Source organism: Dasypus novemcinctus, chromosome 13 (genome assembly GCF_030445035.2).
Source record: "Dasypus novemcinctus isolate mDasNov1 chromosome 13, mDasNov1.1.hap2, whole genome shotgun sequence".
In the NCBI taxonomy this organism is placed as follows: Eukaryota; Metazoa; Chordata; class Mammalia; order Cingulata; family Dasypodidae; genus Dasypus; species Dasypus novemcinctus.
This window is the reverse complement of record NC_080685.1, coordinates 85146153-85172391: the sequence shown is the minus strand read 5'-3', so window position 1 is coordinate 85172391 and position 26239 is coordinate 85146153. Positions and strand designations below refer to the sequence as shown.

Here is a 26239-nt window from a genome sequence, read left to right as displayed (position 1 = left end):
GCTCGTGAGCCTATGCAGTTTCTCATCGAGACCCCTCTTCTGGCAGAATCACTGCTATAGTTTGGGTAGGACCTGGTCTATGTTGTTCCAACAGCCTACCACCTGATTTTTTCAGTCCAGGTCCCTGCCAGCCCCTTCTACTCCAGGGCAAGCATTCTCTTGCTTAAATGCAAATCTAATCCTATGACTGCTGCAAAAAACCACGGTTGGTTCCCTGTAGCCTAGTTTAAAGTCTAAACTCCTTACAAAGCATAAAATCCCCTTGGGCACCCCTAATCCCAGCTGCACCGCCTCAGGATCCTCTGCCAGACATACTAGGTTTCGCACATTTTGTCCCGGGCCTACAACCCTCTTCTCTTTGCTTAGTGAAATGTTTCTCATCCTTCAACCTTCAGCTCCTAAGCCACATCCTCTGTGAAGGCTTTCAAAGAGGGCCCCAGGCTGCCCCTCCCACCTGAATACCTCGGAGCACGCCACGCCCATCATTTGGCTAAATATATTTCTGAATCAAAAGTGTAGAGGTGACAGTTCAGACAGCTAAGAGTGTGCTCCTGTAGACAAAGAGACCGATCACTGAACAAAGTCCAGGAAACAGACTTTAGTCCTCTAGGTCCCTTCACTCTTTGAGGGAACTGGGAGAGGACCCTCCCAGGTAGAGAGCAGTTGGTACGCTGTGTATCTGCCCAGGCTTCCGATGCCCAGCGGGACGATGCTCAACTCATGTTGCTGAATGCATGAAAATTATTGCAGCCGGACAACCTTGATGACTTGAACAGAGCCAAATCTCATGGGTAAATTCCTCCAAATGGTTCTTTAACCAACCAACCAACAAAAATTAGCTATTTGTGATGGACCAAGTGTGATTATTAGATCTTGGTTGAAATCTTGGCTTTACATTCTGGAACAATTTACTTCTCCAGCGCTTCACTTACTCATCTGTAAAATGGGATAATAGGAGCTACTAGCAGGGGTTGCTGTGAAGATTACACGAGTGGAATGAAGGAAATTAGTAAACCCTGGCCTTGTTTCAGACACAAAGCTCATTACTATAACAGGAATTAGGTGGCAAGGTTATGTTCTAAGTAACTTTTTAAAGTTAAGATTGAGAAGTTTAAAAGTTAATATGATTAAGAATATATTACTAAAAAAAAGAATATATTACTAGTTTTTGACAGTTTGAATTTATGAAAATGCCTCCTAAATTTTAAAGTACTTTTTGAATTTTTACCTATACAATTTGCAACTGAGCAAAGGGAGGAGTGATTCACCATGTGTTTGGCTGCACCTTTGTGTTTTATCAGTTCTGTCTGATCCCAAATCTAGCTGTGCATGGAAATTCCTTGGAGATTCCTAGGCTCTGCCCCATACCTATCTACCACTTCAGAGTCTGGGAGTAGGAAAGGGAACTGAAACCTACATTTATAAAAACCCTCCCTTGTCATTCTGATACTCAGCCAGGTCTGGGAACTAGTAGTATATCAGAAAATCACAGCACTCAAAATTCTAAATTTCCCAGCTTTAATTTGAAAAGTTTTTAGGATTTTTTTTCCTTCTCCTTTTGTCAGCATTAATAGCTTTCAAAATACCTGTTTCACCTTCACTGTGGTCTATTTATCCAGCCTGGAAAAAACTGGCTCCACTTAAACAATGGGAGAAAAAAGGTGCAAACTTCACCAGTTTCACCTTTTTAGCATCAGTTAGGTATTTCCCCCACATCCTACTGGGGCCATACAAATGCTAATGTAGATAAGTACAACAATCTTGGTAGCCCTCAGATAGAATTGTTTCTATGACTATCTTGTTTCTATATTTTTCCTTCTTTGAGTTAGAGAGACCTGTTTAAATTCTTTGACCTTCCAAACATTAATTTCAAATCCTAAAAAAGAATCATATCTCAGTATCTTCTCAGCAGCATTTGCAAGGGAGAAGGAACACTTTGGCCCTCTAAATCCAAGGGCTGCAATTTGAATGTGCTGAGTCACTTGGTCTTTGCAAGGTCAAATATTTTACACCTAGAAAAAGAACTGTAGAAAATCAAACTGATCAGCTAGCTAACATGTTATTTGAATACAAATAAGAAGACTGGGAAGGAGACGATACAAAGATCCATGTAATTTACACACTTTTAAACTTAATTTTTGAAATTTCTAATGGCCTGATAAATCCTCTTTTTGATGGACAACTTTGTCGATGAAATTCTATTTCTAGAAAATGAAAATGAATATAAACGGTAAAGCAGTTTCCTTGCAAGGTTTAGAAAAAAGGAGATTAGTCTGCCATTTTTCTGAAGTTTTGCATAATTAAGGTTCCTAGGTTAGTTTTTAAAAAAGAATAACATGCAAAAATACAGTAATGAGCCAGATATTGGGAGTTGATGTCTAAGTTTAGTTCAGTCTTTCATGAAGTCTATTTTCCTATTTTGATTATGGAGTTTGAATAGTGAGGAGGTGTTACTAGTACAACTGCATTAATTGAGGAAGTGGCAGGGAAGCTGGACTCCTTAGAACTTTTGCTGGGAATGTGGATTATAGATAAACATCGAAATAACTGGTATTTAGAACTGCTATTTTATAACATAAAAACGGCCTCCTCTAAAGGAAGTCTATGGGACTAAGAAGAATGCAAACACTCCCCCAAACAAGGAAGTCAGAAAATTCACGAGTATTAATGAGCTCCCTAAGGTCATTTCACAGGGTGGAAATTTGCTCTAGAACCAATCAACACGACCTTCCTCCAGCGTGTTTTGGGTCGTGAACGAGGAGCAGCTCGATCCCGTGGTGGGAGGAGCCCTGGGTCACGGAGTCGCGGGCCCGGCGCCGGCGAAAGCGCCACAGCGAGCGCCGCCACGCCGAGGGCGCAGCGCGGCCCGCGGCCCGCGTGCTTTGCACTCTCATTCCAGCCTTCCAGTCACCCATTACGGAGGAACTCTTATTTTCTAGGTTTTAAATTTCAGTATGCTCAGCGAAATGATTTCTCCACAGCACTAGGAGAAGGTGGCCGAGCCGGCGTTGGAACCCAGGTAGAATGACTCTACAACCCTTGGGTTTTAACCGCTGTGGAGACTGCCTCGCAGCTCATAAAAGTGACTGTTGGGCGGCCAGTAAGGCTAAACACGAGAGAACGCCCTCAGTGGCTGGAGTGTCTGCTTTCTTCCAGGGAGCAGTTGAGAGGGGATGGGGTGGGGTGGGAGGAAGGCAGGGAAGAAAGGGCAGAAAGTCTGCAAATACCCCAGGGCCCCACTGGGATGCAGAAAAAGATTCCAGCTTGAAAACTCTTTTGCTCTTAGCATTTCTGTAGTTAATACTTACAGATGATAATGTGAAATGTAATAAAAATTGGGTTCTTTTTTTTTTTTTTCTAGTTTAGATTGATGGACATAATACAGTGACTTGGAAATTAAAAGAACAGGGCGCTGATGTAGATCAAGTGGTTGAGTGCCTGCTTCCCATGTATGAGGTCCCAGGTTCAATCCTGGTACCTCCTAAAAACAACAAGAACAAAAATAACCCGAAGCTAGTAACTCCCTGTCATCATTCTATGCCCTGACTAGAGCTGGAATTGGACCCATTGCCTATGTCTGGCAGGACAAAGAAATGAGGCAGCAGAATGGCCTGGAAAAAGGGCACAGCATAGAGATCAGAATGACCTGGTTTTATGACTCAGTAGTTTATGCATCTTGTGACCTAAGATAATTGATTTGATTCCTATGAAATTGGGAAGGCTCCTTTTCTTCACAGTTTACCTAGCACAGGGCCAGAGGAGACACTCAGCAAAGTGAATCCTTTATTCTCCTTTCCTCAATCCAGGTATAACTAGTTTTGAGTCTGGGCATCCTGGGAGGCAGTGGAGAGGAGTAGGGGTGCTCTGGAATCAGGCAGCTGGGTCTGAGTAAGGTGAGAAGATGAGATTTAAGCAAAGATTCTGAATATACTTCAAATGAGAACCAATAGGATTTATCACTGGGTTGGATGGAATGTGAGAGGAAAAAGGAAGTCACTCCAGGGCTTTTAGCATAGAGTTGCCAGCACCTGGGATGGGAGAGGATATGCAGATGAAAAAGGTTTGGAAGAAGGCCGGAGAATCCAGATTTGGCCATGTGGGGTTTGAGATGTCCATGGGAGATCCAAGTGTAGAGAGTGAGATGTGCGCTAGTGACACACTTTTGGAATCATCAGCATACAGGTGTCATCTGAAGCCTTGAGATTTGAAGAGATATGCATTAGGGTTCTCCAAGGAAACAATTCAACAAGATCCCAAGGGAGCAAGAGTTGGTAAAGAAAAGACAGGGTCCAAGGACTGTGTTTTGGGACACTCCAACATCGAGAACTGTGGAAGAGGAGGAATCAACAGAGGACTTGAGATGGGGCAACCAGTGGGGCTGTTTTGAAGTTGTCATTCACTAGATGAATGTTTAGGGAAAGAATTCTGGGTCAGGGAAACAAAGTGCAAAGATCCAGAGGTGTGAAACAGCCTGATAGGGGAGTGATGGAGGGTATAATAAGTGGTACAGCATGGCCGGGGCGGGGGTGAAGGACAAGTAGAGGAGAATACGGGAAATGAGACTAGAAAATGGGCTTTCCTATCTTATAATGGACTTGGATACTTAACTGAGAATGTGGTGAGTTTTTTCATGAGGATGATAATGGCTAAGATTTATTGAGGTTTTACTGTAATTTGCCCCATGTCAGGTGCTGTACTAAATGCATCGCATACAGTTTCTCATTTAACCTTCACACCTATCCTTTAAGGCAGATGGTATTATCCCCATGAAGACACTGGAGCACAGAGAGGTTAAAGATTTCACTCCAGGTTGCATGTGAGTAACTGCTTTTGACCCAGGCAGTCTCATTTCAGAGACACCCTTTTAACCACTAACCTGCCCTGTCTCCTGCATGTCTGGCACGCCTTAACTGGGTATCGGAGGGCCTCTGAGCCTGAGTGCAGTTGTCCATTCTCTGGAGAGGATCTGGCTTTACCCTTTTTTCCCAGAGGAGGTACCTTATAAGATTCGGGGTGCCTGTGAAGGATTTCAAGTAGGGCAGTGGCTTGATGGGATTGGCTTTTGTAGGATGTGGGTCTGGCAGCAGTGGTGAATGGATGAAAGTGCCTGGGAATATGGAGGGGGGTGATGCATTTGGGGGAGATTCATTGAATATGGGACCTATTGAGGGGCTTGAGAACTGACCAGGCAATGTACTGCTGGCCACAGGTTCTGGAACTCAGAATGAGCAAAAGCTGAGCTGGAGTTGTGTAGTGGAGAGGCAGTTGAAGTCAATTAAATTAGTGATAGGCAATTAAATTAGTGATTTTGGGTGAGGGAAGTAATGCTCATATCTTCATCATCTGTATTACACCCTTTTCTGAAATGGACAACCCTGAGAACAAGTTCATTTCCTACTTCACAGGAAAAAAACACACCTCTTGCCCTTCCACCGTCTTACTAGAGTGTGTTTATGGGAGAGTGAAAAACCTTCTGGGGTCCAAGCAAAGGGACAATTTAAAATACTGATGCAGGTATGAGAACATGAATGACTGGTAACTGGGTAACACTTCGTTTTATAAGTCAGGTAGTTCAGTTGTTTGCTTTCAACGTATTTGAGGGAAGACCTATCATGACTTGGCTTCCTAGCTGCTAAAACAAATACCATACAAGGGGTTGCCTCAACAATAGGAACTTATTAACTCATGGTTTCTGGGCTAGAAGGCTTGCTTCTTCCTGAGGTTGGTATCTTCTGGCTGGTCAGCAGTCTGGACTTCTGCGGCTTTTCTGTCACGTGGCAAGGCACATGGTGGCAACTTCCTGTTCAATTATTTTCCAGCTTTTGGCTGCTACCATAGATTGCTCCCTGTGGCCTTCTTTATAAGACCTCCAGTAACAGGATTAAGATGGACCCGGATTCAGCTGGCCACACTTCAACTAAAAATAACATCTTCAAAAAGTCCCATTTAGGGAAGCAGATATGGCTTAAGTGATAAGGCCTCCGCCTACCATATAGGAGGACCCAGGTTTGATCTCTGGGACCTCCTGGTAAAAAAGAAGAGAGAATTCCTGCGTGGCAAGCCAGTGCCCGCGTGGTGAATCGAGTGCCTGCACGAGTGCCCACGTGGTGAGCCAGTGCCCACACAAGTGAGTCGCACAGCAAGATGATGATGGAACAAAAGAGAGACAAGGGGAGAGTCAAAGTGAAGCACAGCAGAGACCAGGAACTGAGGTGGCACAGTTGACAGGGAAACTCTCTTCACATCAGAGGTCCTCAGGATTGAATAATCCCTCTGAATCCTGGAGGAGAAAGATGAGAGGACAAAAAAAAAAAAAGAGAGAGAAATAGATACAGAAGATCACACAGTGAATGGACACAGATAGCAAAAAACAGCAGGGTGGGGGAGGGAAAAAATAAAAAATAAAATAATGTCCCATTTACAATGGGGTCACACCCACAGGAATGGATTAAGAATATGTTTCTCCTTTCTGCACTACCCACAGAGGGTCCATATGGCATTGTCTTGGGTTCCCGTCGTAACTTAAAGGGAATCTTAAACAATGTCTGGAGCCCTTGAGGTCTTACAGATGAAGGGGGAGGGTGTTCTCAAATTCCTTGCAGCAGGAACCCACTTAGGTGGCACCAACCTTGACTTCCACATGGAACAGCGCATCTACAAAAGAAAAGTGATGGCATCTACATCATAAACCTGAAGAGGACCTGGGAGAAGCTTCTGCTGGCGGCTTGTGCCATTGTTGCCATTGAAAACCCTGCTGATGTCAGTGTCATATCCTCCAGAAATACTGGCCAGTGGGCTGTGCTGAAGTTCACTGCCGTCACTGGAGCTATCCCGATCGCCAGGTGCTTTACTCCAGGAACCTTCACCAAGCAGATCCAGGCAGCCTTCCAGGAGCGACGTCTCCTGGTGGTGACCAATCCCAGGGCCGACCACCAGCCTCTCACAGAGGCATTCTATGTCACCCTGCCCACCATTGCCCTGGGTAACACAGACTCTCCTCTGCGCTACGTGCACATGGCCACCCTGTGCAACAAAGGAGCTCCCTCGGTAGGTCTGATGTGGTGGATGCTGGCCCGGGAAGTCCTGTGCATGCATGGCACCATCTCCCGTCAGCACCTGTGGGAGGTCATGTCTGACCTCTCCAACAGGGATCGTGAAGAGATTGGAAAGGAAGAGCAGGCCGCTGCTGAGAAGGCGGTGACCAAGGAGGAGCCTCAGGGTGACTCAGGGTGAATGGACCGCCCCTGCTTCTGAATTTCCTGCTGCTCAGCCTGAGGTCACAGGCTGGTGGGAAGGCGTGCAGGTGCCCTCCGTGCCTGCTCAGCAGTTCCCCACTGAAGACGGGAGCGCTCAGCCTGCCCCTGAAGCCTGGTCTGCAGCTCCCGCTGCTCAGGCCACCGAGGGGGTGGGAACCACTGAGTGGTCCTGAGCTGTTCTGCCACAGGCTCCCACAGGAAGTGGAAACGAGGGTGCCGGAAAATAAACATCGATTTCTATAATTAAAAAAAAAAAACCAATAATGTTTTTGTCCGTGGTACAAAATTCAGTCGAGTACAGTACAAAGTGATTTTTGGACTGTGGCTTGGAAGGATTTCAAAGATTGAAGTGGCAGTGCTGAAACTAGAATACTCTTATTCCTTCACTTGTTCTCTGAGATTGCATTTGTAAAAAGAAAAGTAGTGATGCAATTACACCAAACAGTCCACAGACCCATGAACTAAAAATTGAGAAAGAAGGCCCGGTTCATTTCATTAAGGAATATATTTCCAGTAAAATTTTACTTTTTATGTTCAATATCAAAGTTTATATTTATGATGCTTTGATTGGTTGATTGATTGATTGTGTACTACTTATAATTGGAATTCACTGGTACTTTATTTTTTTTACAAATTTTTTTATTTTACATTTTAATCTTTACATGTTTTTATGAAATATGTGAATGGGTTATCAATAAAAGATTTTGAAGCAAAAAAGTTAAATTTGGTTAAAAATCTGGGAGGGGGGGGCGAACCAAATACTTGTACCTTAATGTTCATAGCAGCATAAATCATAATAGCCAAAAAGTAGCGACAACCCAAATGCCCATCAGCTGATGAATGGATGAACAAAATGTGGTATGTCCAGACAATGGAATTTATTCAGCAATAAAAATGAACGAAATACTGATACTTGCTACAACGTGGACAAGCCTTAGAAACATAGTAAGTGAAAGAAGCCAGTCACAAAAGACCACTTATTGTACAATTCCATTTATATGAAATATTCAGAATAGGCAAATCCATAGAGACAGAAAATAGACTAGTGGTTGCCAGAGGCTGTGGCAGAGGAGAGGGATGAGTGAGGCGTGACTGCTAAAGGGTGTGGGATTTCTCTCTGGGTTGAAAGTTATCTAAAATTGGTTATGCTGATGGTTGCACAACTCTGCAGATACACTAAAAACTATTGTACACTTCAAGTGGATGAAATATATGGTATGTGAATTATGTCTGAATAAAGCTGTTTAAAAAACCTGTGGGGTAGTGGAATGGAAATAGGAGTCAATGCAGAAAAAAGAATGTTGGAAAATTTCTGACTACTGAAGAAGAGTGTGATGTGTACAAAACGCTCCAAACTAGATTCTTTGCAACCATGCAAATTTGGGATTAAAAAATTTGGATGTTTCAAAATTTCTTAGGGGTACATACTTTTTATTTCGGGGGATTTGTGAGCAAAAACACCCAAATCCCAGTGGATTAGATCTCCTAAAGAGAGTGGCTAGATTTTGTGAGACAAGAGGACCTCAGAAGGAAAATTAGGAACACTAGCATTTAAGGAAAATGCAGAAAAACTATGAGGTAGGAGGAGAACCAGGGAAGGACTGTTTCCAGGAGTGTCAACATCACCTGGGATCAGGCAAGCATCCTTCAGCTCAGATCTGCAATTTTGAGGTTTTTCACTTTGGCACCATTCATTTTAATCAATTATTTGCATTGCACTGTAGAGACTGATGGCTGGAAACAGTTCAGAGAACTTAGAGGAAAGAATCAGAAGGGAGGAAGTGAAGACATTGACTGCGGACCAGGCTTAAGAACAAACAGAGATAATGAGGGTAATTTGGTAACGTTTGGGAGAGGTGGTATAAAGGTAGTTGTTACTACTCTAAAGATATTATCGATTCGAACATATTTGTGAACCAAAGGTAAAAAGCTGGTGAGTGAGGGATTGAAGATGGAGTAGAGAAGCTCATTTCTGCAATGTGCAAAAAATACTGCAAATCATCTGGTCTCAGTTGTGGCCAAGGGGAAGCCAGAGAGATGCTTTCTTGTTTACTTCACAGTTGTGGCCCTTCTCTTCCATCCAGCTAGGAATTTAACTCCAGTTCTGTAGAGATTTAACAAATCATCATCCAGGAATTGAGCCACTGTCTTCAGACACTCATAGTTTCCAAAACGGCATGTTTCTACATAGCTCATTTTTAATATTGCAGATGTTTGATGCTACAACAGGATGGGGGTGTGGGTGGACCAGCACGCTTGCTCAATATTCGTTTGAATTTGACTGATTTAGGTAAGAGCATCTCCTCAATTTCTTCAGTTGATGTAAAATAGAGATTTTAAGATAATTTTTTTTTTTTTACACTCACCTTTGTTGGAATTGTGCTGGAAGAAACAATTTCCCTTCAAATGCTAAAGAAAATGGGTCTGAGTGTGGAGGCTGAGGAAATGCCTTATTCAGTGACTGCCTGCAGAATGGAGGCTGGCTGGGCTTGCATACACCTCTGTGCCAGGAGCACGTGGCAGAAGACAAAAGAGGGTCAGGAGACAATTCAGTGAACAGGAATTTTCCCCCCTTGGTGCTTTGCTGCTGCTCCAGTTTACTTGAACCTATTTCATTATTTTACACTCTTATGAAATGTTCTCAACAATAGCTGCAACAACAAAAAGAGAAGAAAGGAAGTATTTGGTAATATCCAGAGAGGGTCGTGGTTGGGACTGAGTCTTACGTTATTCACTGCTGCAAATGGAAGAAAAAGACTGAGCAAAGGGAATTTCTTAAATTCCTCATGTGTCTAGAGTTTCATGATCCATTTGAAGGTCACATTGTCTGGTGAAGGTAAAAAATAGTGTTAGATGATGTCTGAGGAAGGAAATTGATGTCCTTCTCTGAATCCCCGAAACTTTGTATACTCTCTTTGCATGGTTTTATTTTTTATTCTCTTGGTTTTGTTATCTTTTTTTTTTTGAAAAATTTTTTATTATTAATTTTTTAAAGATAAATAGATCACGCAAAATGTTATCCATGGTTTTCTCTTATAAGGAGTCCAAGAAATGAGGTGGTTCCAGGTAGATGTGTTTGAAGTTACTTGGCAGGCAGTGAATGATTTTCCAATATATACTTTGGTGTAACCATACCAGTACTGACAGCAAAAAATTATTAGCAGGAAAAATGATTTATCTTAGTTTTAATATTTATAGTTAATATTACTATTATTATTAATGTTTTGTAGCTGGATATTTTTTTTTTTTAAAGATTTATTTATTTATTTAATTTCCCCCCCTCCCCTGGGGGCCTGTTCTTGGTGTCTATTTGCTGCGTCTTGTTTCTTTGTCCGCTTCTGTTGTCGTCAGCGGCACGGGAAGTGTGGGCGGCGCCATTCCTGGGCAGGCTGCTCTTTCTTTTCACGCTGGGCAGCTGTCCTTACGGGGCGCACTCCTTGCGTGTGGGGCTCTCACGCGGGGGACACCCTTGCGTGGCAGGGCACTCCTTGCGCGCATCAGCGCTGCACATGGCCAGCTCCACACGGGTCAAGGAGGCCCGGGGTTTGAACCACGGACCTCCCATGTGGTAGACGGACGCCCTAACCACTGGGCCAAAGTCCGTTTCCCTGTAGCTGGATATTAAGTTCTACTCTGCGTGCTAAGGGCATTGAAAACACATAGATAAAAAAGAAACAATCCCTCTAAATTTTGGTCATTACCCAGAGGTTCATGGGTCTTGGGTGGAATTCAGGGGCTCTGTGAACTTGGGAAAAGATGACCTCTTAATTTTCACTGACCTGTATTACCAGTAGAAATCAAACGTATTTACCTATCATATCACAGCTGTTGTAGCTCTCTGGGAATATTGTTTAAATATATCACTACTTTTGAAATAACGGTAGTTATTTGATCTTCCACTAGATGTTATTTAATGCATCAGTAAAAAGGCACATATATTATTGCATCAAATATATGTTTAAATAGCTTGATAACTGTCTTTCATAATTAGTCTGACTATATTTTACTTTGTGCATTAAAATGCCTTATTCTGAGAAGGGTGAACTCATCTGCCAAAGGAGTCTGAGGCACAAAAAAGGTTGAGAACCCCTTGTGGGAGAAACTAGAAAGGTAAACAGGTAAAATCCGCACAAAGTAGTGAATGGTTGCTAGAAATATGTTCAGGAGCTGTGGGAGCACCTGGAGGGATTTGATCTCAGGTTCAGGAACAGCTTCTGGAGGAGATTTGAAGCTACATCTGGAATTAAGAGGAAGAGAAAGAAGCAAGAAGTCATTTTCAAGAAGAGAGCAACTCCTGGGACATGAAAGCACCAACCCTCCATGGAATCGAGGGGGAGCCGAGGCTCCGTGCTTGCTTTGTGCTAAATCCCGGGGTTCAGGAATGAATCAGATGTGGCCTAGCGGTTGATACCTTTGAGAACAGTATTTTTGGGGGTGGGGTGGAAAGGGGTATCATTTGAAAAAGGAAATTCAGTGATAGAGTAGAATTCTCAAAAAAAGTTTTATTGGGACATAGATGTGGCTCAAGCGATTGGGCTCCCATCTACCATATAGGAGGTCCAGGGTTCGGTTCCCGGCCCGAGCAGAGAGCTGGTCACGTGGAGCACTGGTCTGTGCAGGAGTGCTGGCCCATGTGGAGAGCTGGCCTGTACAGAGTCCTGGCCCAGTAAGATGATGCAACAAAAAGAGACACAGGAGAGACGATAAGAGACGCAGCAGGCCAGGGAGCTGAGGTGGCACAAGAGATTAAGTGTCTCTCTCCCACTCTGGAAGGTCCCAGGATCGGCTCCTGGTGCTGCCTAAAGAGAAGACAAGCAGACACAGAAGAACACATAGCGAATTGACAAAGCAGATAGCAAGAGCAACAACAACCGGGGCGGGGGGGGGGGGCGGATGGGGGGAAGATATAAATAAATCTTAAAAAAAAAAGGCTTTTTCATGGTGTAATTGACATAAGTTTGATGTATGTATATGCTGTGAAAACATCATGGTCAAATTAATGAACATACCTATCAACCCCCGCCATCCCAGTTTAGAGCTCCTCCTGCCTTTATCCCCCAAAACTACTAATCTGCTTTTTGTCCTACAGATTAGTTTGCATTTACTAGAATTTTGTATAAATTGAATCATAAACCATGGAATCTTTTTGGTTTGGCTTTCTTTCATTCAGCATAATTACCTAGAGATTCATTCATATTATTGTGTGTCAATAGTTCATTCCTTTTTATTGCTTAGTATTTACATCAAATTGTATACTTTTAAAAGAAAAAGTAAGCCCTTGTTTCCCATAATACAAAATTCAAAAGGGAGTAAGAATTTTAATGCTTATCAAATGGGAATATGGGTTACGAATTGTCGAGAAATGCTCCAGAGTGTGGTCAGAGCACATTCCAGCCCAAGATTTTCTTACTGTTGATGCTAAATCTGAACACATTTGGAAATATTTTAGATCTGAGAGAAATCGGTTTCTCTGGACATCAAAACAACCACTCCCGCCACAGGCTCTCTGATGAAAAGATTTGTAAAGACTCTTTAATGAAGTGTTCAGAAGCATTTTGTGTGTCATCTGTTTGCCTTAAAACCTTCTCACTTGGTAGATAAGGAGCAAGAATTATTTTCCCTGTTGCATAAATGAGAAATGAGGTACAACGAGTTGAGGGAATTATTACCCAAGATGGCAATGAGTCAGGGGCAGAATGAGTACTGCAAAATGACCTCGCCTCATTCCTAATCCTAGCCTTGCCAGTAAATTTGTGTTTTTAAAAGAATTTAGGGTAATTTCACTTTCACTTTTCTTCTTGTTTGGGCTGTGATGGAATTTTTAAGTTGGAGGAATTAAAGGTTTTCTTTTCTTTCTTTCCTTTTTTAAACAGTGCTTACCCTCTTTTGGGGCATGGAAGGTTTGAGAATCTGGTGAAAGTTATGGATCCTCCCCCAGTAAAATGCACATATGCACACATACACACACACACACACAATTTTGCCATTATTTCAGGTTGTTTAGAGACCTCCCCTCCTCTCCAAGTTTGACAATCGGATTGACCCCAGGATGAGACAAACAAAAGTAGTAACACCTTGAAGGAAGCATAAAGATGTTGTCACTGACTAGAAAGAGATTAGAGATAACACTGGAATGGTCAGAGGGTCCTGCAGGATGTTGGGATGGGGTCGTGTTTTGACAGGTTCTCCTACTGAGTTAGGGGTGGGCCATCTGTCTCTGGAAGGCAGTATTCCAGGTAAGGGGAAAGTTTAGGAGAGGCAGGGGGCGTGGGAAGTAGGAAAACTCAAGGCATTTTGAGAAGCCCAGTTTGGCTGGAGGGTAGATTATATGAGGAGGAATCTTAAACAATCATGGGGTAAGTGACTGTGGCTCAAGCAATTGACTCCCCTTTACCATACGGGGGACCCAGGTTCAATCCTTGGGACCGCCTGGTAAAAAAAAAAAATCATGGAAACGTTTGGTAGGGGAGTCCTATTGTGAAAGATATGGAAAGCAAGGTGAATAGTATTTTTTCCCTCAGTAAACCATTCTATAATTCTTTTATTTTTGGGGGAGGGGGGCATGTTTCGTGGTGTGTATAAGGATGTATTATTCACACGTATAGGAAGTTCCATAAAATAGAAAATGTCAAATAATATTATCTCTCTTAATATTTAATTAATTTTGTTCTAGTTTGTGAATACTCTTTTCCATTCCTCCCCAACCCCAACCCATCATCTTAGTGATAAAATAAGTAATATGAATTTACCACATTGTATACAACTCTTCTCTCTTTATATTCTTTATGTTTGAGTCTCAATGATCACTTTATAAAAATATATTTCTTAATTTTTAATTTATTATTTCCTTAGCATATTTATATAGAAGAAAGCACTTTCTGAAGAGTTGTCTGCCTCCTCTCTTATTTTCTTCTGTTTCTTTTTCTTTTCTTTTTTTTTCAGTATCCTTTGTCTGCTACTTACTTGTTTCTTAAATCCTAGGGCTCCTGAGAACCCCAGCCCTTTGGGGCCCCATCTCACTCTGAATAAATTCTCTTCCTGATTGATCTCATTCCTAATAAGCCAGTAGGTATTGAATTCCTATTGTGTGCCAAACCCTATGTTTGACATTTTCAGATATAATTCTTACCACAACCCTATCATACAATTATTAATACCCTCATTTTAGAAATGTAGAAACTCGGAGAGGGAAGTTACTTTCCCAAGGCTTTTGGGGACTGTCTCTCAGTTTATCATCCCAACTCTGTGTCTTCGCCTTCCATCTTTAAGCAGCAAATTCCATTACCCAGTGTACATTTCCTTTTGAGGTTTCCATGGAATCCCAAATCATTATGTTCAAAACTCAACTAGCAACGAACCTCCAAGCCTGCTCCTCTGTTACATTAGTAATTCCATGAATCACCCTCCACAGTCATCTTTTCTTTTACTTCCCCCTAACTTCCTCAACCCTGGCTTTATGCTTGATGGACACTTTTCTGGGTTGAATCATGTCCCCCACAAAGACATGTTCAAGTCCCAGCCCCTAGTCCAGTATGAACTCATTCGTTAATAGGATCTTCAAAGATGTTATTAGTTAGGATTAGGCCAAACTGCATCAGAGAGGGCCTTACTCCAATATGACTAGGGTCCTTTTAGGTAGAGGAGATATGGACACTATTGGTAGGAGATGGCTGGGGACAGACGTGGTCATGTGATAGAAGCAGAGATTGAGTTGTCGATCAGAGACATCACGGATCCTGCTGACCCGTGGAGTTTGGACTTCTAGGCTCTAAAATTGAGATAATAAATTCCTGTTGTTGAAGCCTACCAGTCTGTAGTATTGGTTATAGCAGCCCTGGCAAACCGAGGCAGAGATGTTGGTCCTTTTAACCTCCAGCCAAATAGAGAAATCATTCTATTTCAATACCTCTCTTGCCTGTTTTATTTAGTGCAAATTCAACTTACACTTTGGTCTCCTTGCCTCCTAATCATTCTCATTGCTGGCAATTTGAGCAAAGTGAACTTTCTAATATTTATCTTATCCTGTCTTTATCTTTAAAAATTTCAGTGGCCTCTTACCTTCAAAATAAAATTCAGGTTTCTTAGCATAGTCTATCAATGCATTACAATTTCCATCACCCTCCCCTTTCTACCTTCTCCTTCGCTCATGCCTGCATCTTTCTCATTTGCTGGCTCCATGGTCTAATAACATAGGACTGCTTGAGGTTAGAATGGATCCCTGCTCAGTCTCTCTGGGTATCCTTTGCCTGGCCTCCTTTCTTTTTCCCTTACCCTGGCTGCTTCCGTCACCCCACTTCTCTTGGTTAACTTCACACATCCTTCAGGATCTGGCTAAGGTGTCAGGACCAGAATGTGCTTCCTCCCTTCTCTTTCCCTACCCGCAATCACCAGCATGCCTGTCTCCATCAAAATTATCCGATTTTATTTTAATTGTCTGACTGCTTTTGTTTTTCCATTCCCTGAATAAGAATTGTTGGGGCAGAGCTGAGTTACTTAGTCACCATATTCTTATAGACCAAGGACGCACTGGCCACAAAATAGATACTCAGTGGATGTTTGCTGAACAGGTAAATTGCCGTATTTCTCCCAGACTTTAGTACCCCTAGTAGAATTTCAATAGCTGTCTTGTCTGCCATGCAGGGCAAATAAAGTTGAGGTTTTTGTGGGTTTGACTTTATAAGGGTGTGATGCTTAAATACATCAATCTGAGTTAGTTTCAATGTAGTGTTTCGAATTATTTTATTTTAATGGATAAAAGCTCTTATCCATTAGCTTTTACAAGTAGCCATACAATCTTCCCTCCCCTCCCAAATTTAGTGACTTAAAACAACCATACATTTAGCTTATGAGTCTTTGGTCAGGTGATTTTGGTCTGGGCAGCTCAGCTGATCTCTTCTGGACTTTACTACTGTCTGGAACTGGGGGGTAGGTTAGGTGGTGGCTGGATGGTCCAGACTGGCCTCGCTTACCTGCCGGGCAGTTGACCTGAAGGTCTCGGTGCTCCTCCACGCCTATCATCCTCCTGCAGGCTAGCTCAGGCTCATTCATCCTCCTGCAGGCTAGCTCAGGCTCATTCACGTGGTGGCCTTAGGGTTCCAAATTCATCAAGAGGATAAGCAGCTCACCTAGCCAATTCAGATTCAAGGGGTAGGGAACTGCTTCTACCTTTTGATTAGAAAAACTACAGCATCACATTGCAATGATGTGGATGTTGGGAGGAGAATTTGCGAACTCACTTGGTCATTGAATGCACAAATTCCACAGTATCTGATAGATATTTGGCACTCAACAAAAATCTGAATTTTTGGATGAAAAAAATTATTGGACACAATTCCAAGATCTTAACATCAATACCTCAAATGTGCTGGTGGAAAATGGGAGTTACTGAAGAATATTGAATTCTTTGTAGGATAGAATTAATTAAAGACAGTGGCTGAATGTCTGATATTATTGGAGTAGTGCCTGGTATGAATTGAAAAGCAACAGAGAGGTGTGGTTTACATTTTAAAAATAGCCCGTGCATGAAGCCACTCAATGTCTTTATGCTTCATTGTCATTTCCAAGCAGAATATCTGCTTACTAGAATTATTTCATATATCTAAAGTTGTTTATTTTAATTGGTTGGGCTATAATTTAAGCTGCCTAATGTGATTATTTTTACAGAGAAGGAAGCTGGATTTGGATCTCAAAACAGTGGCAGAAAAAATTTTGAATGGAATTTATCTTTTTTTTAAAAAAAAGATTATTTATTTCTCCCCCTTCCACACACACACTTCCCCCAGTTCCGCCACCCCCCGCTTCCTCCCCGGTTGTTTGTTCTCTGTGTCCATTCGCTGTGTGTTCTTCTGTGTCCGCTTGTATTCTCATCAAGCGGTGCTGGGTATTTGTGTCTCTTTTTGTTGCATCATCTTGCTGCATCAGCTCTCTGTTTGTGTGGCACTACTCGTGGACGGGTTGCAGTTTTGCACAGGGCAACTCTCCTTGTATGGGGGCCACTCCTTGCATGGGGGGATCCCTTACGTAGGCCAGCACTCCTTGTGTGCAGCAGCACTGCATGTGGGCCAGCTCACCACACGAGCCAGGAGGCCCTGGGTTATTGAACCCTTGGGTCTCCTATATGGTAGGTGGATGCTCTATCTGTTTAGCCACATCCACTTCCTGGAATTTATCATTTTTTCATGCATGCATTTATCTCACGAACACCAAAGAAGTGGCTATGCAATGGAGCTTAGGTTCTTAACATTGGTTCTTTATTAGGCATAAACATAGCAAGCAACTCTGGAACTTTTATCAAGGACATCTGCCCCTGGAGATTCTTATTCACTAGGTCTGGGGTGGGGCGTAAGCACTTGTATTTTGAAAATAAACAAATGATTCTGAGAAGTGCCCCTACTTGAGAGCCATTGCTGTATAAAAATTTAGTATACAGTTTGGGTACTTGTTTTAGTTTTCTAGGCTGTTCAATCAAATACCATGCAATGATTTGGCATAAACAATAGGAATTTATTTACTTATGGTTTTGATGCTAAGAGAAAGTCAAGGGGATGCTTTCTTCCTGAAGACTGTGGTGTTCTGGGGCTGGCTTGTCCTTAGCTTGTCACATGGCAGGGCACGGGATGGCATCTCCTGGTCTCTTCCTTTATCTGGTTTGTTGATGTTCAGCTTCTGGCTGCTCCCTCTGTGGCTTTCTATCTGTCTGAACTCCATTTTGCATGTAAAGGACTCCAGTAATAGGACTAAGACCCATACTGATTGAGGTAGGCCACACCCTAACTGCAGTAGCCTCATCAAAAGGTACTACTTAGGGAAGTGGATGTGGCTCAAGCAATAGGTCTCTCGTCTACCACATAGGAGGCCCAGGGTTCGATACCCAGGGCCTCCTGGTGAAGGCAAGCTGGCCCATGTGGCGAGCTGGCCCAGGGCTGGTCCGCGCAGGAGTGCTGCCCCATGCAGGAGTGCTGGCCCATGCAGAGAGCTGGCTCAGCAAGATGATGCAACAGAAGAAGACACGGGGGGAGACAATGGGAAATGCAGTAGACCAGGGAGCTGAAGTGGCACAAGAGCATGATCACCTCTCTCCCACTCCGGAAAGTCCCAGGATTGGTTCCTGGAGCTGCCTAATGAGAATACAAGCAGACACAGAAGTACACACAGCAAATGGACACAGTACCATAATGGGTTTTGTTTGGGGGAGAAGAGTTGCTGCATCTTTTACTTAGAATAGGCTAAGATCATCGTTGAGTCTATTTCAATATTACAAGGGTTATGTGTACTCTAGAGAATGTATGACGTATGGAAGAACAAAAAGAAAAGTAATGATTACCAATAACTCTCCCACCTAGAAATGACTACTGCTAACATGTTCGTGCAGATCCTTTTATTCCTTTCTCTAAAACATACCACACATCCTCACAATTTTCCATTTAATTTAAATGGCTTTTTTCACTTAATACATCCTGACCATATTTTCATGTTATTGGCTGCTCTTCTGTGGCATTTCAAGTGTCCCTCCATTTCCACTCACCTCACTTCTCCCTGCTCTCTGCCCAGGACCTGTGTGGACCACATCAAAGAATCCTCTGGCTTCGGGTTGGGTTTGGCCTGTGCAGCCTCAGCAGATGGAGGGAGGGCAGAGTGATATCAAAGTGTTTATCTCCTCAGCTCCCTCCCTGTGGTGTCAACTCGGCCTGGCTGCTCCTCTCAAGGCACCCTCCCTCCCTTTCTCTCCACATGCCTCTCACCAGTCCCTAGAGGCTATGCTCTTCCTTGGGGTTTCCTGACCCTGGCTAGCTTTATAAATAAATAGTCCCTGCGGTGGAGTGAAGAGTGTACCCCAGTTGGGACCTGCTCCTGGTCTTGGTCTGCATCCTGGTGGGTGTGGACCCGCGGTAAATAAGACCTCTTCAGGATGTTACATCAGTTAAGGTGTGGCCCAACTAAATCAGGTTGGGTTTTCATCTGGATTTCTGGAGTCCTTTATGGGAAGAGTAAAAGTCAGATGGGGAGAGGACTGGGAGAGCCTGCCGTGTGCCTTACCATGAGACAGAACAGCCAAGGAGCAAGAATTGTTGGCAGCCCACCCCAGAATGCCACAGTCTTCTGGAAGGAAACATCAACTTGCTGACACCTTGATGTTGGACTTCTAGCCTCAAAACTGAGCCAGTAAATTCCCATTGTATAAGAAAACCACTGAATGGTATTTGTTAGCAGGTGGGAGCCCAGAGCAGCCTCTTTACTAAATCTTCCTTGAATTACCCAGATTTGAGTATGCCAGCTGTCTATTTCTCTGCTGGGACTCTGACTGATAAACTTCAAGTTGATGAAATACCCAATTCCTTAGAAATTACCATAGTATTTCACACTCAGCATTGCTGGTAGAGTAGATAAAACACACACACACACACATACTCTTTGAATAATGGTACCATTTTCATCTTCAATTATTTTCTGGAAAAAGCTCTTCTGCCCCTGTTAATATCACTTTTGGTTTCTCTCAGACCACTCTAAACTTCATGTCTTATACTGTTTGCTAAATATATATATTAGACGTCCTTAACTGACTAAAATTTTCTGTTTTCTTCCACTACCCACCCACAAAAAAAAAAAAATCACCATCTTGATCATTAGTAACAAGAGCATTAATTTGTAAAAAATCCAGCCCATGTTCATATGATTTTTTTCCTCCCTAAGGACTTTAGGTAATATATGTCCTAAGATATTTGTATATTTCACATGATTGTTTGGTAGCTAAATGCTATTAGATACTGTGTTCTTTGAATGCCTGTGGAAAGCTGGCCTTACCTGATTATTCAATATCGATATAACCATGGAGCCACAGTTCTGATTATTAATGCTGAGTGGGGTTCCAATTTTTAAAATTTAAGTTAGAAATTCTATATATAGATGCTACTGCTGAATTGCTTCCCAGACATATCACCTCTTTGCTTTTGCTAAATGCAAGACAAATGTAGACAACTGTGAAATAAGAATATTATTAACGCTGAAATCTACGAGATTTTTAAAAAAATTATAAATTCAAATGAAAACCTTGTCACAAAGTCATTTTCAAGGATATGGCTAGAACTTAGGTATGACAGTCTTAAAAATTGGCTGCCCTATTTTGCATGTGAGGTTGGATCTGTAGCATTAAAGCTCTCCCAGCAGGCTTCCATGCTTGATTTGTAAAGTACGTGCTACCAGGGCTTCAGATTCATTGAAATAATAATTCACACGCAGATGGTGCCATCTGGGGAGGCAGTGCACACAATAAGTTGGGTATTTCCTGGTCAAGGACTACAAGCCGAAATAAAGGGGCAACTAGGGTCATTTGAGAGAAAACTGAATGGATTTAAGATATCTGTGAAACATGTACTGTGTGCCAGGCACTGTGGGTTGGTGCTTCCCACATGGTTTTTATATTATGCGGACAACCATCCTGATAATTATTCTCAGTTTCTGTCTGTGAAACCGAGACCTCAAGAAGTTAAACATGGGGAAGCAGACACGGCTCAACTGACAGAGTGTCTGTCTACCATATGGAGGGTCCAGGGTTCGATCCCCAGGGCCTCCTGACCAGTATGGTGAGCTGGCCCACGTGCAGTGCTGCCGCGCTCAAGGAGGGCCGTGCCACACAGGGGCGCCCCCACATAGGGGTGCCCACTTGCAAGGAGTGAACCCTGTAAGAAGAGCCACCCCACATGAAAAAAAAAAAAGCGCAGCCCACCCAGGAGTGGTGCCGCACACACCGAGAGCTGATGCGGCAAGATGATGCAACAAAAAAAAGACACAGTTTCCCAGTACCACTGGATAATGCAAGCAGATGCAGAAGAACACACAGCGAATGGACACAGAGAGCAGACAATGGGGGAGAAGGGGAGAGAAACAAATAAAATAAAAACCTTTAAAAAAAAAAAAGTTAAACATGGGGAAGCGGATGTGGCTCAAGCAGTTGAGCATCCGCCTACCACACGGGAGGTCCCAGGTTTGGTTCTTGGTGCCTCCTAAAGAAGACAAGCAACACAGTGAGCTGACTCGACAAGATGATACAGTAGGGTGACGCAACCGAGAGACACAGAGAGAGACACTGCGGGAAAACACCGTGAGAGCCATAACAAACAGGGAGGCTCAGGAGATGGGGCCCCTCCCTCCCATATAGGAGGCCCCGGGTTTAGTTCCTGGTGCCTCCTAAAAAGAAGACAAGCAGAAAGCGAGTGCAAAACAACTGGGGGTGGGGGAAATAAATAAATAAAAATAAATCTTAAAAAAATCAAGAAGTTAAACATGGGTCAGGATTTCGCCCTGAGAGCCCTGCCTCTTATCTGGGTGGTCCCTTTTGCATCAGGCTGCCACTCCTCAGAGCACAGGACTTGGAAACAGAAACCCTGGGTTTGCAGCCTGACGTCTTCAGTTGTGAGAGTTCAGACTTGTCACTTAAATGCCTCAAATATCACTTTTCCCATGTCTAAATGGAGAGGATCCCCTATGGGGTATCCAGCAGTAAAATGTGATCACATATGTGAAAGCACAGAGCCCTGTGAAATGGCCTCTTCTGGTCTTCTGTTTCACTGTACCAAATTCTGTTTCACTGCACCAAATTAATGAATTGACTTGGGAAAGGTTACACAATTCAGACAGGGGTTGCACCCAGACGCTGGGCTTTCTCTGCTGTCCCACTAGCCCATCCCCTGGCATCTTCCAAAGTGGAGCCTGGCTTCCTCCCACCCCAGGTGTCCATCTTGCCTAAGAAATGCCAGGCTTCCTGCAAGCAGGACTAGTGAGCAGCTTGTAGCTGCCTCTATACCGGGTTAGTGTCCTCTATCCCAAGAGCCCAATATGAAATCATCTTTGTTCTTTTTGATCTGGTTCTACTGTTTTGAACATGTGCATCTTAAAGGCCGGGACCTTGCCTGGTTTTGTTTCCTGCTGTAACCTTAGCAGCACTTAGCACAGTCCCTGGCATACAGTAGATATTCAATAAATACCTTGCTGTCTCCTTGTTTCTTCATCTACTTGTCTCTTTTGATTACCTAAAGTAGGGGCTGGCAAATTACAGCCCAAGAGCCAAATTAGTATTGAACCATCCAGGCAGGCTTTCATGCATGGGTTCCTGTTCCTTGGATTTGTTGCAGCAGAGAGAAGTCGGGTGATCACAGTCCTGAAGTCCAGGATGCAAGAAAACTCTGAGAAGGAAGATTTATTTTGACTGGCTGGGCCTGGCAGACTTCTGTCCAAAAAAGCTGAGCCTGGAAGAGGATTTTTGGGTCCTTTTTATACAGAGAATGTAGGAGTGGGGAGTCAAACAGTGCTTTTATGCAAAAAGGACTTTCTTTGTTAGTGTCTTAGAGTTTTAAGTGTTTGTCTGAGTACCAGATAAGTTTTGAATTAACATATCCCCACATTCCAGGTAAGTCTGAATTAACATACCCCCCACATTCCATCTGGATGTAAGTTCAAATACACATTCAGCCTGTATCCTCCCTGTAGAGCCTATATCACTTAATTGGCTTTCCGGGAACTAGGCATACTTGGATATAGAATAAGATAAGTTTGAATTCATGCACAGGCCATATTGGATTGTTATTTTCTAATCCTGTTCAGCTTGGGACTCACCTGTTACCATGGAGGATCAGGAAATGCTCTGAGCTCTGCGTTTGTACCTCGGACTTCTCTACCTCGTATTTGTAAATACTTCTAAAACATGTACAGATGCCCTTCCTCTTCCAGTGTGGTTTCCATTTCCTCCGGCCCTGTCCCAGTTGTTAAAACTACGTTAGCTGAGGGGAGGGGAGTGTCTGAGGAATGTAATCATTGTTTATCAAGTGCCAAGCGCAAACGTTCTAAGTGCTTTGTCTGCATTGTTGTTTGTAATCTTTTCTTTATAAAAAGTACTTTTATTGCCCTATTTTACGGATAAAAAAACAAAACCAAAAACCAAATGTGATGCTCAGAGAGGTGATGCAATTTGTGCCAGCTAACACAGGCTGGAAAGCAGTGGAGCCTGGCATTTAAGCCCAGTCGGTCTGACGCCGGAGCTCACGCTCGCCGGCATAGTGCATGACAGACGATGGCTTGAAAAGGCGGGCCCCTTCCTTTCTTTGCAATGGCATTTTTGTTAACACCCTTGAGGACATACCAAAGAGGAGACTGGTCGTTATTATCAGACCATCTGCTCTGCCTGACGGACTGAACCTTTATACCAAAGGGACTTCAGAGTTCTGAAAGGTAAGGAGCTGGGTGAGGGGTGAAAAGACTGACCAATGTGCTTTCTGCTGGTGTAGGGGTGTCATGACTTTGCACAGTTAGAATGATCTCAACAGCTCAGGATGTTTCTTAATTCAGACAATTGTTGTCCGGAGTACCAGGGACCATAAATGTAGCTGTACCGACCAGACCAGCCCAGGGGGTCTGTGGAATGTTAATCATGTTCCTAGAAAAAGGGAGTGGTAAGTGTGGGGAATGTTGAGTTAAACAAAGTTAAGCCGGATGGCGATTGCGGGACTTCGGTGACCCTCCAAAGGGGGATCCTGCACATAGCAATGACCAGACTCGGGCCCCTTGCCAAGGACTGTCTCAGGGGACAGTGGTCAGGGAGCTCAGCTTGGGCAGTGCTGCCCTAAGCCTTGCCTCTACCCTGTTCATTTTAGCTTAAAAAGTCCCACTTTGGTGATTTCAGAAAAGTCTGTGTCTTCTGTCAACTCACAGCTATTTCTAGGCTAGGAAGGGAAAGGAAAACATTATGTTTCCAGAGACACTGGAAAAACTTTGTTAGGAAAAGATGTGGAAATGATTAATATAAAATTAGATTGGAGTTTTTTGAGAGGCTTTCAGTTATTCTACAGTGATACCTCAGTAAAAAAAAGTAAATTATGATTCTATAAACCTTTTTCAAGTGTTAATGTTTTATATATTTTAGCTATTATATATTGCTGAAAGCATTAGGTAAGATCTTGGACTAGAAAGCATGCTTTTTACCAATGATATCTGCAATACACATTTATGTCTTAGATGTGGGAACTGTAGCCCTTGGGCTCTGGCAAAGCAAACAGGAGAATGTGTGGAATTTACTTGTAGTTTTCAGGAAATAAGATGTCATTGTTAGGATAGTTTCCTCTCATAAAAAAATTCTCTAATTTGGTTTTAAAATAGCAATGTTAGGTGTTATTTTTACTCAGAAATCTATACGAAATCCAAAATCGTATGTTTTTTCTCTCATTGGGTGAAGGAATTTTCCATATATTCCACAGACGAGAAATGTTTATCCCCCTGGGAGTGCATGAAGTAATGAGTATGTATTTACCTGCGTGCACATGTGAAGGTGACTTGACACTGACTGCAGGGTAATTGTTGAATTTAGGGTAACTGTTGAGTTTGGGGACTGGGTGTGTGTATATGAAACCTTCCTTTCTCACTCAGCCATTCCCACAACTCCCAGTTGGCCACCCCAGTAGGCTTCAGGCTACATAATCTGTGGCTGAAAATTCAAATGGTTTTTCCTGAAACTTCTTTGGCTTGCCCTTCATGACAAATATGCACTTAAAAAACAGTGCTAAACCCATTCTGGCTAGATCCAGAAATGTCTTTTATTTTTATAAGTATGGAAGCAGTTTGTCCTTGGTTCCTTTCCATAAGTGGTCAGGAAAATACTTTGTGAAGGACTTCTCAGTGTGATTAAAGAAATTAAATATTGAAGATTTAAAACGTAATCAGAGAGTTAGTTTGAAAAAAAAAGAGAGAAGGAAAGAAGGAAGGAAGGGAGGAAGGAAAGTAAGAAGGGAAGGAGGAAGGAAAGGAGGGAGGGAAAGCAGGAGGGGGGAGGAAGGGAAGAAGGAAAGGAAGGAGGGAGGGAGGAGCCTGCTCAGGAGGAAGTGCTTTTGCCTGTGGGAGGGGAGAAAAGCTGGCTGCTTTAGAAAGTTCAAATCAAAAAGACCAAAGGGGAGAGGATGCAGCTCAAGTGGTTGATCACCTGCTTCCCATGTGAGGTCCCCAGTTCCATCTCTAGCACCTCCTAAAAATTAAACAAACAAACAAAAAAACCAAGCACCTGCTTCTGTGTATGAGGTCCTGGGTTCAAGCCCCACTACTTCCTTCCTAAAAAAAAAAAAAAAAAAAAAAAAAGACTGATGCTCCATGTGAGCTGCTGACCCGAAACCATGTCCTTAGGCTCAAACCCGGACCTCTTACAGACCACTGACATTCTCTTGACTTGTTATTGCCTTTCAACAAATAAAAATTGAGCACAAATTATATTCCAATATCAATTGAGTATGTGTTAAAGGATGGTCACATTTCTAGACTAAATGTCAAAAGTCTAATTGGCTTCCTGAAGGTCAAAATTCATTCAGAATGTTTTGCTAAATGAACAAAGCAAACACTGGCCACTATCGTATTAATTTACTTTCTGCCACAGTTGGCTTTTTCCTAAAACATTCAGCCTTTTACACAATTCAGTGTCTTGTAAGATGATAGTTACAGATAGTTATACCATCACTGTCCACTCTCGTTTTGTCCCCTTTCTGGGTCAAATGGAAGCTCTTTAATTTCTTTTGTGACTTGGGTAAATGTAGAGTAATCCAAGGGTTAGCTACTCATCCTTTTTAAAGTTTACATTTGCTCATATATTATGGTTCCCATGGCAGGGTAAGAAAGAAATAATTACAGATAATGCTGATAATTTCCCAACATCAAATAGGTCAGTGGCCATCCTTGTCGCATCTAACAGTGAACAACATGAAGAAGGGACTGTTCACCTGCCACCTTCAGACACAGTGAGCTCCTTGAGGGGTTGCCCAACGCATTCTTGTACATGCAGCGCTCTGTCCCTCAACTCCTCCTTGGTGGCCCAGTCTCTCCGGTGCTCCCTGGGTTTTGTGAACTAGTTCAGTAACTTTTCACCGTGAGAGGTCTGCTCTCATATGGGGCTAAGATCCAAAATATTTAACAATCACTGTGGCGCAGGCACCGGATCAGTCTGCCTAGCGGTCATG

At 42.9% G+C, this 26239-nt stretch overlaps 1 long non-coding RNA gene and 1 pseudogene across 2 annotated transcripts in view; both read left to right on the top strand.

The window, feature by feature from the left end:
* LOC111764048 (uncharacterized) overlaps nucleotides 1–26239 on the top strand; it is a 104071-nt gene that overhangs the window by 6583 nt on the left and 71249 nt on the right. Inside the window, exon 1 of one of the 2 annotated variants that reach the window (XR_002796755.3) lies at nucleotides 23136–23477. The exons of the other annotated variant lie outside the window; for it this stretch is intronic. This is a non-coding gene — a long non-coding RNA (uncharacterized lncRNA). Of the gene's footprint in view, nucleotides 1–23135; nucleotides 23478–26239 lie in introns of those variants that run through there. 2 annotated transcript variants of the gene reach the window in all.
* On the top strand, nucleotides 5606–7790 carry LOC101440277 (small ribosomal subunit protein uS2 pseudogene; annotated as a pseudogene).